At 35.5% G+C, this 13,836-nt stretch overlaps 1 protein-coding gene and 1 long non-coding RNA gene across 2 annotated transcripts in view; one reads left to right on the plus strand and one right to left on the minus strand.

Moving 5' to 3' along the window:
- The window catches only part of GALNTL6 (polypeptide N-acetylgalactosaminyltransferase like 6), a 1,147,170-nt gene that overhangs the window by 762,702 nt on the left and 370,632 nt on the right, over positions 1-13,836 (minus strand). The window lies entirely within an intron of this gene.
- LOC144244386 (uncharacterized) overlaps positions 5,800-13,836 on the plus strand; it is a 52,200-nt gene continuing 44,163 nt past the window's right edge. Inside the window, exons 1-2 of the long non-coding RNA XR_013338931.1 lie at positions 5,800-5,994; positions 12,036-12,173. This is a non-coding gene — a long non-coding RNA (uncharacterized LOC144244386). The remainder of the gene's footprint in view (positions 5,995-12,035; positions 12,174-13,836) is intronic.

Raw genomic sequence — 13,836 nt, forward strand, 5'->3', positions numbered from 1 at the left:
CAGTGTTTGGGGGAAGAATGGAATCTCCACTTCTTTAAATACCAAATGATAAACTGTCACTACTTGACAACTGGAGGAGAAAGCACTTAAAATCTAAATCTTAAAAGGGTCTTGGATCATGACTTTCACACCTAATTATTTCAAATACCAGCAAAGATGTTTTCCAAGCTCTTAATTTAGAGCATCTTATTCAACAAATTGTATACATGAAAGACAATAGATCATTGTGTTTTCCTGGTATCTACTCTGTACTCTGAAAATAATTTACTTACGGGAATGCGACTTTGATTGTTATAATTATAGTTATAGTCAAAAATCTTTAAAAATTAGAACTAAATTTGAAACACACTATTTTATAGGACATAGATAGGAAACTGAATAGCTTATTATTAAATGTGGAAAAAAAGATTTATCTTCATTTGGTCAGGGAACAAAGATTTGCATTATATTTATCATTTCTACATTAAGCGTGTCAAGTGTACAACAATACAATTATCCTACTTTACTTCCTTTGGTATCTTGAAAAGTATTAAGGAGATATTTCATATTAATAATAAGTATAGATATCAATGAGTAAGAATACAATAAAATATTTTTTTATAATCAGGATTACTCTTTTATCTCTATGTTTTAAGAACAGATGGCCAAGACATACTTGTATAATTGGAGATACTATTTCTGATTGCAAAGTGATCTAATCTATAAATGTGACTTTGGCTAAACTCTTTAGCATGCATCTTTCTACAATCCCAAATATCTGAAATAGATAATTCCTGATTTTAGAGAGATAAAATAATTAGTGGTTAAGAGCACAAACTTCAGTGTCTCACTTTCTTACTCCTTAAAATGGGAATAATAAAAGTTATCTCACATATTTCTAAGGTGAGGATAAAATTTACTTGTAAAATATCCATTATAGTACTTAGCACACAGTAAATGTACATAAATACATGTCTACTTATTCAGTTGATTGAGAATTTAATTATATTTTCAATTTTAATGTAAAAATCATAGAGTGTCAAGCTAATATTTTATCAAATACAATAAAACTATTTTTACCTTGTATAAAAATTAGTAACCTTATGTATCTAGGAAAACAGATTATTTCCATTTAAAGTTTTGAATATTCTGGTATTCCCAAATGCTATGTACATTTTAGACCTTCAAAATTTCTCTAATAGGGGCGCCTGGGTGGCTTAGTTGGTTAAGTGTCCAACTTCGGCTAAGATCATAATCTCACAGTTCGTGGGTTCAAGCCCCACATCGGACTCTGTGCTGACAGCTCAGAGCCAGAAGCCTACTTCGGAATCTGTGTCTCCTCTCTCTCTGCCCCTCCTCCTCTCCCACTCTCTCCTTCTCTCAAAAATAATTAACATTAATTTTTTAAAATTATTTTAATATAACTACTCAAAATTAATTGAAAAAAATGACGCATTAAGGATTTCTGGTTTCTACCTCGGCCTATAAAGAATTTGAAAGTTGTCACCCTGTCCTTACTATAAGAATGGAGCTAAACAAATTTTTCTTGGAGCCACCAGAGGAATTGAGGCTACAAGGGAACCCATCACTTAGAAATCTAAAGAGACAGGCAAGTACAAAAAGCCACAGCCAAGATCTCTACTTGGAGGAGAAGATGTAGGGGCCATAAACAAGTAATAATTAGATAATTTTAATGGATTGATGAAAATTAAATGTAGAGTAGCATGAGAATCAGAAATACTTGGATTTCAGGTCCCTGGCTTTAATCCCCATCCTTTTCTGGGTTTTACCTCCAGGAAAGAGGGCACCATGTCATTATGGCGTAAAGCTAAGAAAGAACCCCTCATGGTTGTTGGAAGAGAGAACATTCGTAAAATGTGCCTAGAGTGTTTTCCATAACAAATACCTACTCTCCAGGGGAAAGGAAAGACTACAAGAGATTTATACAACTTGGGGAAGAGACATTTCCCTCTGGATTCCAGTCTACTCTAACTTTTTTGCATCATGTAAGAGGAAGCTAAGAAAGCCTTGTAAAGGTCACATTCCAGGGAAAGGCCCACTCAAAGACTGGGGTTTAATTATAAAGTTACAGGACACTTGCTTTCCCCCATCCCTTACCACCATGCCAACAAGGCTCAAGTGTAATAATTGTGGATTATAGTTGAAAGACATAGGTTCTACCTAAAGAACAGTTTTCTTAGAGAAGCCCAAAGACAGAGGGGAGACCAAAACAGAGACACTAGAGGAAGTTGAAGTTTCTGGTATATGCAGCTACAGCAACATTAAATACATCCCAATTCCTAGCCACATAAGCACAAAACCTAATAGTAGAGACTTATTTATTTATCTCAGCTCCTATTATCTTATACATTCTGTCTGGCTTTCAACCAAAAAAATTAAAAGGTATGCTGAAAGGTTAAAAAAAAAAAGCAGCAGCAGTCTAAAGAGACAAAGCAAGCAACAGAACCGTATTCAGATTTAACATAGACTTTTGAATTATCAGAAGGTGAATTTAAAATAACTAACATCTTAAGAGTTTTAATGGGAAAAGCAAATAACATGTCAGAACACATAGGAAATGTAAATAAAGGTGGAAACTCTGGGAAAGAATCAAAGGTAAAAGCTAGAAATCAAAAACATTAATAGAGTGTGCCTGGGGCTCAGTCAGTTAAGAGTCCAACTTTTGATTTCACAGTTTGTGAGGTCAAGCTCCACTCTGGACTCTGTCAGTGCAGAACTTGCTTGAGATTCTCTTTCTCCCTCTCTCTCTGCCCCTCCCCTGCTTGTACACAGACACACAGACACACACATTTTCTCTCTCTCAAAATAAATAAACTTAAAAAAATAATGGAAATGAAGAATGTCTTTGAACCTCATGAACAGAATGGATATAGTCAAGGAAAGAATCAGTAGGCTTAAAGCTATATGGGGACTTCCGCAACTGATATTCAAAGAGAAAAATTAATGAGAAAAAAGAAAAGTAAAATATGAGAACTACAGCAGAAAAATATTTGAATTAATTAATTAATTGATTGATAATCACTGAGAATTTCCCAAAATTAATTACAGATATCAAACAAAAGAGCCAAGAAGCACAGAAAATAACAGGTGGGGAAAATACCAAAAAAAAAAAAAAAATCTATACATACCCTTATCATATTAAAACTTCAGAAAAATGAAGATTAAGAGAAAATCTTAACCAAACAAAACAGAAAACAGAGCAGGAGTGAAGGGTAAAAGTTCTGTGCCCAATTCCAATGTATACGGGATTCTTCTGACACCATCATGCAAGTCTCCAACACTGGCTAGGAGTCTTTCAATTCAACTCAATGCCAATACTATCTGCTCAGAAAAAGCACCGCTCCACCAGTTAAGTGGTCAGTCCTACATAAATGGCCTTCATTTCAGATGCCAATTACAAGCCCAGGTGCTTCTGACCCTCCTCGGGTTTGATGAATGCTAGAGTAGCTCACAGAACTCTAGAAACCCATTTACTCACCAGATTATTGATTTATTAAGAAGATATTGAAGGATACAAATCAAAAGTCAAATGAAGAGATACTCAGAGAAAGTCCCAAACAAAGAGTTTCTGTCCCCATGGAGTTTGGGGCCTAGTGTGGTAGTGCATGGAAGCTTCTGGTTCACTTGGCTGGAGGCTTTCCAACTCCCTCCTTTTGGGTTTTTATGAGGCTGTATTACATCAGCATGACAGATAAATCACTGGCCCTTGGTAATTTATTCAACCGCCAGCCCCTTTCATCTCCCTAGGAGTCAGGGAGCAGGGCTGAAATCTCCACCCCTCTGTTTGTTAATGGTTCACTTGTCAACCAGCCCCCATTCTTTGGTCCTTTCCTCAAGTCCCTTCATTAACATAAACTTGGTTATGGTGGAGAGGGAGTTGTTATGAATTACAGTGACACCCATTTTACCTTTATGGCTCTAGAGTGTTTTCAGGAACTGAGAACCAAAGATTATAACAAAAGACATTCCTATTGCTCTTATCACTCAGGAAAATCCAAGGGTGTTAGGAGCTCTAAACCAGGCACCATGCGGGAAGACCAATTATATGTGAAAAAAAAATATATATATATATATTTTTCACATATATCATATCTGCATGACCAAACACGTATTTCCTATAAATTGCAATATTACAAGGCAGTTTGGCATTACCTTACCTATAGAGGAATAGGAATATGACTTTTTTTTAAAAGTTTATTTATTTTGAGAGAGAGAGAGAGAGGTTGTACACATGCACAAGAGCAGAGAAAGGACAGAGAAGAGAGGGAGAGAGAGAGAATCCCAAGCAGGCTCCACACTGTCACTGCAGAGCCTAACACGGGGCTTGAACCCACAAACTGTAGCACCATACCTGAACCAAAATGAAGAGTTGGACGCTTAACTGACTGAGCCCCCTGTGTATCCCAGGGATAAGATTTTAGAGGACTTTTTGTCAGATGCCATGGAGGCAAGAAGGAAATGGAGTAAAATACTAAAAATATTAAAAGAAAGAAAAGCTAGCAACATAAAATTCAGTATCGAGTGAAATTATTTTTCAGAAATGAAGAAGAAATAATGCTTTTACAGACAAACAAAAACTGAGGGGGACTTCATTGCCAGGAGATCTACCCAGCAAAATATGTTAAAAGATGTTCTTCAAAGAAGTGGAAAATTACATAGTGCAGAAACTCAAATTTACAGAAAGGAAGAAGAACATCAGAGCAGTAATAAATTAGGGTCAATTTTTTCCTCACTTTTAATTGATGTAAAACATAACGGTTTGTTTAAAATATTAATAGTAATGTACTGGGTAAATAATAGCATACAGATTTGAAACAAGTGACAGCTATATCCTAAGGGAAAGGAAGGAAACATTGAGAATAGCCTATTGTAAGGATCCTGCATACATACAAAGCCATATGCCATTACTTAAAGGTGGATGAAAATTTATCAAAAACTAATAATGTAAACTCTAAGAAAACTAACAAACATTTTAAAAGAAGTAGAACTGACACCTGAGAGGAGATAAATGGAATTCTATAAAATAATCAAAACTATAGAAAGTAGAAAGAGAAGAGAAAATTACAAGAAGAGAAAATTACCACAACAGACAGAAAACAAACATGGTAAACCTATGAATAATCACTTCAAATATGAATAATCTGAATACACCAATTAAATGACAAGATTGTGAGAGTGGGAAATCTCTGTACCTTCCTTTCAGTTTTGCTACAAATATAATACTACCCTGAAAGATGATGCATACAAATAAATAAATGAATGAATGTGGAAATAGACAAATAAGAATTAACAAATACCCACACTAATGGAGATCATTCAAAGGGACACAAGAACCAACTGAAACTGTCCCCAAATAGCCAAAGCTAAAACAGTTCCAACACCAAGCTCCTATCAGATTATAACAATGTAGTCATTAAGTGTCAATGAGAACACAGTGATATAAATAAATTGTTGAATAAGTAAATAAAGTTGAAAGAGACAAATATTCTGTGTAGAGGGAATTCCAAATTATTTATACAGATTTCCTACTCTCAAGCCGGTGGAGCCTAACTCTCTACTCCTTAAGCATTAGTACAGTGACTTTGTTCCAAGAAGCACAGTATGAAGGGGGTGGGGTTGGAGGTAAGAATTTCACAGCGGGAGAAACCTGACATATACTTTTAGCTAGATGATCAAGGCCAACATCAATATTGACAAGTCCTGGTGGCATTATGTACTCTTGATATGATGTCATAAACATGGCACTTTACCTCAGTGGCCCTTCTCCCCAAAATCCATAAGCCCAGTATAATTATGAGAAACACAGCAGACACTCCCCAATAGAGGGACATTTTACAAAATACCTAACCAGTACTTATCAAAACTATCAAGGCCATCAATAATTAGAAGGCATGTATGAGAAAGTGTCATAACTAAGAGGAGCCTTAGGAGACATGATGACTAAATGTAATGTGGTGTGCTAGGATGTGTGCTGGGACAGAAAAAAGACATCAGGTAAGCATTTAGTAAATATTAATATAGTATGGTCTTTAGTTAATAACAATATTGCAGTATTGTTTCCCTAAGTGAATCCTGCTAATGTTAAGATGTTAGTAATAAGAGAATCTGCTCTGTGGTTATGAGAATTCTGTGTACCATCTTTGCAACATTTCTGCAAGTCTAAAACTGTTACCAAAATGAAGTTTGTTTTTAAAAGGACCATCAGTCCTTTCAGCATTAATTTTGGAATTTGAACAATATTTATATTTTTTGTATGATTAAATCTGTCCATACAGTTGAAGTGCATACTTGTCTTTTCAATTCACGGCCCTGTTGTCAAAATTTCTCATTCTTTACTATGATGTATATTGGCATAATTAATAACTGTGAAGTGAATAATGGGAAAAGATGGCATTGGCTTTCTCTGTGTGGTACTAGTTTGCATTTAGATGATGATAAACTATTCATTTTAATTATTTTTATTTACTTACTTGTCTTGATACCATTTAACATTCTAATGTACCAAGGAAACTTTTTGCCAGCTTGACCGGGAAACAGAAATCCATTCAGCAAAATGAATTTGCGGAAGAGCAAATATAAATTTGAATAAAATGAAAATTAAACCAGCAAGCTCTAGCCTCTATTTATTAAATCTATGAATAAGTAAATGAAAACAGTCTTGCTAATATAATTCCTTATTTTGATCCTTGTTATTATGCCCACATTGAGAGAGAGAGAGAGAGAGAAGTATGTTTACTTCATTGAGTTACAATTATGGTCATCTGTTAAAGCATTGCAGGCTGATGTAAGTTTGCCTTTGTTTTTCTTTCTGTGTACATAGTTGTAATGATAACAATAAACTGTAGCATTAAAATAAATAAAGGCTGTTACTATTTTTTAAATGTCTGGTATTTTAGAACTATTTCATATTTTTGACCAAGGATCATGGATTCTCCCTCTTTAGAAAGACAGTTAGAATGCATAATTTTTCAAATGGAATCTCTTAAATTATATTGCATTGATGCTTTTGAGGGGGTTCATTCATTATGATCTACCTCCCAATGGACTTAGGTACCACATATACTCCAACCTTGCAATGGATAATTTCTACAACACTAAAACATCTCATAGTTAACCTCTGTGAGAGATTGCTCGGATCAAAATTTATCTTTGCAGTTTTGTAATATGTAAGAGTATGAGATTATTTGTGAATTTTGATACATATAATGATATAGAAGAATGAAATAACTCTATCAACGTGACCAAATTTTTTTCTTGGTAACTAGATATCCTTGTAATAGCTTTTCCCCCCCTAGAATAGAGGGTAGAACCAGGAAAGAAAAGAAGGGAAGGGAAGGGAAGGAAAGGAAAGGGAAGGGAAGGGAAGGGAAGGGAAGGGAAGAAGGGAAGGGAAGGGAAGGGAAGGGAAAGGAAAGGAAAGGAAAGGAAAGGATAGGAAAGGAAAGGAAAGGAAAGGAAAGGAAAGGAAAGGAAAGGAAAAAAAAGAAAAGAAAAGAGAAAAGAGAAAAAAGAAAAGAAACAAAGAACTCACGAATTTCTGTGGTCTAACATTTCTCGTGTCTTTTGAGCAGTTATTTATGCTTGAAAACGGGTTCCTTTTTGTGTCTTCCTGTAATTTTCACACAAAGCTAAAAAGAGTAAATCCTTTCTTCTACATAACCACCATCTAATTATTTGAAGTCAACAGTTCTTCGGGTTTACATGCAAACATGATTCCCAGAGACTTCATCACCCTTATCGATTTTCATCTATTAACAACCATTCTCGGCTGTGCTGTCTATGTAGAGTCTGACCAAACCAAAAAGAGGCAAATTTAACTCCTTTGTACTGAAACCAATAATTTTGTCAAAGCAGTCACAAAATACACTCTCTGTTCCTACCTATAAAATGCTTTTTTATATATAATTATGTTTTATGATCTTAGAGGTGAAATAATTCATGGAGTCTCATAGCTTTGTGAAGTATATACAATATACCATCAAAATTCTAACCAATGTTCTTCAGAAAAATACCAGATGGTGCAAGTGTGAGAAGGCCCCTCAGCAGGTTGGGCTCTGTTGAAATTCAGACATTTCCTGAAGTTTATTTATACTTTTATGATATTTCCCGCTTCATGATGAAATGAATTGTTTCCAGCTTCATAATGAAACTTTATATTTAGTTATGCTTTAGAAACTCGGAATTTTAGTTATACATTGGTGATATATCAATATTGTTGCATTCCAACTTTCCCGGTTCTGCTCTGTAATTCTATGATTTTACGTTTAGGGCAATGATTAAAAATGAGAAGAAAGTAGAAACAATTACAAAAGAATGCTTTTCATAACCTTAAACTTGCTGGGGAAAACAGACAGTATCCTTTAAGGTCAGTCTCCAATGACAGCCCAACTTCCAATATGTTTAGGTCAGGCAACCTACTCTCAGGGCTCTCGAGCTCACTGCATGACAGCCAAATGCTAGAGACAGGAATTATTGCACAAGGAGCTAAAACATCAACTAATTACAGCCTCCCCTTAATATTTATTTTCCTTTAAGAATTGAAGAAACCTCTAAATAAGCATAGGGTGCAGGAAACCTTCTATAAATAACAGAGAATGAATAAATATATATTCTAAAGAGTGCATGTTAATAGAAAGTGCTGTGGTTTGGAAACAGTTCTAAGAAACTTAATGTGTATCACATACTTAGAATGTGCTTGGCCCTATTTTAAGGCCTTACAATAATTAATTTATTTAATTTCTGAAAAGTCCATTAGATGGAAGATAGTTATATCCTCTTTCTATCTGAGGAAACTGAGGCATATAAAATTTAATACGTCAATAAGTTCAAGGTCACACACAGCTAGTAACAGGCAGAGCAGTTTTTATGTCCTTAGTCTAGTTCCAGACCTGGTATTAGCACTAACTATACAAACAGCTTCTTGGAAAGAGGTGTTGTCTTGACTCTGTCAAAGGACAATTTAGGAAAAGGGAGCAGAGCGAATGCTTACCCTCTTCAGAAAAGGTTGCCCAAATTGTGATTAAAAATCAACATTTCCAAACAGAACCCTGGAAGCATCTTCTACTTGCTGAAATCAATTTCTGCTTGCTCTTTCAGAAAAGGGCACTACTCTCCATCCGTCTCTTTCACTGTCTCTCCTGACAATGACCAAAGCCTCCGTACTGGGTTCCCCAGGGTTTCTCATTGTCCTCCTATAATCCATTCTCCACAAATATCCAAAGTAGGCTTTTCAAAACATAACTCAAATCATGCACTATTCACTTAAAGCCATTTGGTCAATTAATTCACTGCCCTTAGATTAAAATCCAAAGTGCTTTCCAAAATTTAGGAGATCCTCGCTGAGAGTGAGCAAATGATACACATTAAGTTTCTTAGGACTATTCCTAAACCAGAGTGTTTCCTATTAAAATCCACTGTCATTTAGAATACATATTCATTCTGTATTGTTTATAGAAGTTTTCCTGCACCCTGTGCTTGTTTAGAGCTTTCCCTAATTCTTAAAGGAAGACAAGCACTGTTTCCATGACTAAAAGAGGACAGAGTGAGAACCAAGTTAATGAGAAGCTATAATTAAACCCTATGTGGCCCTATATGATTCCAAGCTTCTCCCACTGCCTGGCATGCTCTTTTGGCAACTATTCATACAACTGTCTCTTTTCTCATCATTCACGTCTCACTTCAGTCGTCACTTATTAAAAAATGTCTACGTACTCTCAACCTTATCCAAAGTAGTCCCCTCTGTTATAATGCACCGTATCACCTCTGTCACCTACCATTCTCTGAACTAGCTTATCTGACTTATATTGACAACGCCAGTACAAATTACTCATACAGTTATAAAGGAAAAAAAAAATATATATGTATCCACTCATCCAGCACTGCTGAGACCATCATTATAAGAGAATATGTTTTATCATGAAACACCTTGAGTGTGTGTTATTGTCTTTGCCTCACTGTGTCCCTCCTTTCATTATGTTCTGTGGTCTCCTACTATCTCCCTGCACCCACATCATTTGGGCAGTTTTTTTCTCAGATCATCACTGTTGATAAGCTGAAGAAAACAACTGTCCTTGTGGGGGGAAGGGGTAGAGTAGAATCAGAATGTACTTCTGCTGAAGTACTGTTCCCAGTGGAAACAGTAAAGGATGCTTAAAAGTTTTTTCATTAGATGTTCAGTTAAGACGTGTCTGGGTGGCTCCGTCTGTTAAGCATCCAACTCTTGGTTTTGGCTCAGGTCATGATCTCAGAGTCCCTGGCTGGGGCTCTGCACTGACAGCTGGAGCCTGCTTGGGATTCTCCGTTTTCCTGTCTCTGCCCCTCCCCAGTCTCTCTGCCCCTTTCCCACTGACGCCGTCACTGTCTCTCTCAAAATAAATAAATTTAATAAAACATTTAGAAATGGATATTCAGTTCAATTTTTTCTTTATATAGTAAATCTCTGATTTTTTTGTTGGTTTTGTTTTGTTTTGCTCTGGAAACACCAGTTACAGCCTTATATGCATAATGGAAAAGGAGAACCACATTTTCCTTCTGTCTGACAATTTCAATCCGTTGATGGTAGAGCTGGTGTGAGGTGCAAAAGCAGCAAGATGATGAGCTGCGGACAGCTCCTAAGAAGATGTGAAGACATCTCTGGAAGGGACTTCCAAGTAAAGAACAAACATCTCAGAGGCAGAGTAACTCCTTTGGTAACACTGCCTACTAAACCCTTCAGAGGGTACTGTAAGTAGGGAGAGAGAAGAAACAAAAGACGAGCATCTTCCCTTGGTCACAATGGTCCTCTGACCTAACTTCAACATCATCAACCTCACAATACGTGGGTTAGCAAGATGTTACTCTGGAGCTAGGTCAGCCCTGGCCATCTTTTCAATTGCCCAGACAGGTCATAATGGGGCCAAAAAATGGGCAGAGGCACAAATTTCAGCTTACGGAAAACTCACCTTCATTTCCATAGTCTATCTTACACCCCTAGCTAAAGTCTTCATCTGGAAACTTTTCTGTGCTGTGTCTGGTATCACATAATGTTTCCCAATTAATCTTTGCACATCCTCGATCTTTTTCACTGACCTTATTTTTTATGCATTCATTTATCTATTTATTGACAATGTATAATGCATTATGATTTATATTTGTTACTAAAGATGCAAGAATGAAAATAATTTGTGAACCTAAGGAGTTCAGTTCTAATGTTGGAGAAGGTATATAAGCTACCAATTTAGTATATCTAGAGGTTCTTAACTATTTGATTTTGGTGTTAGCAAAAAATATATCTTGATTTTTAAGGAACTAAAAATTAGCATTTCTTTCAAAAATGAAGATAAATCATGAACTACAAAATTAGGACTTCTAACTTCTTCATCAATAGAAATTACAAATATATTTCTCATCTTTCAGTAGTTATTGAGCCCATCACTAGATCTCAGTAACTAATGAACTAGTAAAGGAGCACAATGATTACTACATCACTATTTTGATAACTCTATTTTCATATGTTTGCTTCCCATTGTCATTTTATGCATTTCATTTTATGCATTTTAAAAGATAATTCCAAAAAGGGTCCATAAGTTTTACCAGACCACCATGTCTTTGTCTAAGTGCCCCTTGTCTAGAGTAAAAATATAATTCATCAGCCCAACCAAGACACTTTTTTAATATGAGAATAGTAATAATATCATTAATAATTATTAATTAATGTAAATATAAGACGTAAAGGTTAGCTGAGACTATTAAAACATTTTTGGAGTTTACCTATCTTAATTCCAAAATAAATAATAATATTATTATAATAGCAATAATAATAATAAAGACATTGATATTAACCAATAAACATAAACGACCAGTGGGGCACCTGGGTGGCTTAGATGGTTAAGCGTCCGACTTTCGCTTAGGTCATGATCTCGCGGTTTGTGGGTTCGAGCCCCGCGTCGGGCTCTGTGCTGACAGCCAGCTCAGCCTGGAGGCTGTTTCAGAGTCTGTGACTCCCTCTCTCTCTGACCCTCCCCTGCTCACGCTCTCTCTCTCTCTCTCTCTCCTAGAAATAAATAAAACATTAAAAAAGAAGAAGAAGAAAGGAAAAGAAACATAAACGACCAGTAACAGGCATGCATGTGAAGAGGGAGACACTAGGAGATCTCTGCATGCAGCCTACTGTCTGTCCCTTCCTAGACTATCAGGCAGGTTGGATCCATGTGGTGATTCTGACTTGTTCAATTGTAGACCAGAGAATCATGCACATCTTTACCATGCACTGCACACTTTAACGATCTTTTCATTATTATTATGGTGTAATTTAAAAAATTATGGCACATAAATATACCTTTCATATATTCCTTTGGTTTGATTCTTTTTAGGCTTATATTTCATGACAAACATCTCTTTTTTTAAAAAAAAAATTCTTTAAGGTTTATTTTTGAGAAAGAGAGACAGAGACAGGCACAGAGAGATGGAGACACAGAATCTGAAGCAGGCTCCAGGCTCTGAGCTGTCAGCACAGAGCCTAATGCAGGGCTTCAACTCTCAAACTGAGATCAGGACCTGAGCTGAAAGTCCAGCGCTTAACTGACTGAGACACCCAGGTGCCCCAAACATCTCCTTTATGTAGAAAGCAACCTAGTAAACTTCAAAATTTTGAAACTTTAATTATATAAAGTCATATATTTTTAATAGAGGACTGAATATATCTTAACATTAATTTAATTTAAAAAATCTCTGTCAAGGTGCTAAACAACTAAAGATGTTTCACAGAGAAGAGAAAAGAGCACCAACTTTTAGATTTCATGGGTTTGGCAATCAAATGCCAAACAATGCCACATACTAAGCTGTAAGGTCTTAGAAAAATGATATAATAGAGTTGGCTCTGACTCCTTCACATCTCCCACCCCCACCCCGGTTTAAAACGAAGGAATGGTTGGGAGGTTAAATGACATAATGTAGGAAGATTCATTAGAATTCTGTCCAGCTTTTATGAGATTGATATCCTATATAACAAGGGTCTATAATAACTATTCTTAATTTCCCTAATACCTAAAACAGTACCATTATTCCTTAGCTGTTTATAGTTAAAACCTTAAGAGATACCTTCATCTCCTTGATCTCTTTTGCATAATTTATCAAGTACTGGACCTCTCTTGACAAAACTTACAGATTCTTCCCTTTCTTTGCATTCTCCCAAAGACTACTCAAATACAAGTCCATACCCATATCCTCAGAAATTCTTGAAAACAATTAAAATTTACTTTCTCTCATAATGGCACCTACACATATCCGCATTTTTGCATTTTTTATTATATCATCTTAAAGGTTAATTTACCCTTACTCTTTATCACTATTTTATGCTACTTAAAATATTTGACCTTTAATCACAACACCAATTTTTTGCTTTTTTCTTATCTAGTCAAAATTATACATTTTAATACTGGCAGGCTATATTGGCGAACTGTGCAGAGAATTTTGTATCCATTCATATGCCTTATTCTTGGTAATTTAATTCAACATAAACATATTATTTTCCTCTCAGCCCAATTTTGATTTTGCTATCTATCAAAACTAATTTGTCTTTTGTAATTGGTCTTATTCAAATCAGTTTCATTTTATGAAAATGTTTTTACAAGTTAATGTGTGTATGGTTGATGTTATATAATAATATTTCTAACATATGCATCAAGAAAATGGGTTGAACCGGCCTAGTAAGCCCCCTTAGATTCTACATTGGCACCGAGTGTTTGCAGTTCAAAGACACTGCCACTAGATGGTAATAACAGACCACATCGACTTCTAAGTACGTTAGATAACATTTTAGAGATAATCTCCCACATTAGGCTATTTTTAAATCTTTCT

The sequence above is a fragment of the Crocuta crocuta genome, unplaced genomic scaffold (assembly GCF_008692635.1).
Source record: "Crocuta crocuta isolate KB4526 unplaced genomic scaffold, BGI_CrCroc_1.0 scaffold158, whole genome shotgun sequence".
Classification (NCBI taxonomy): domain Eukaryota; kingdom Metazoa; phylum Chordata; class Mammalia; order Carnivora; family Hyaenidae; genus Crocuta; species Crocuta crocuta.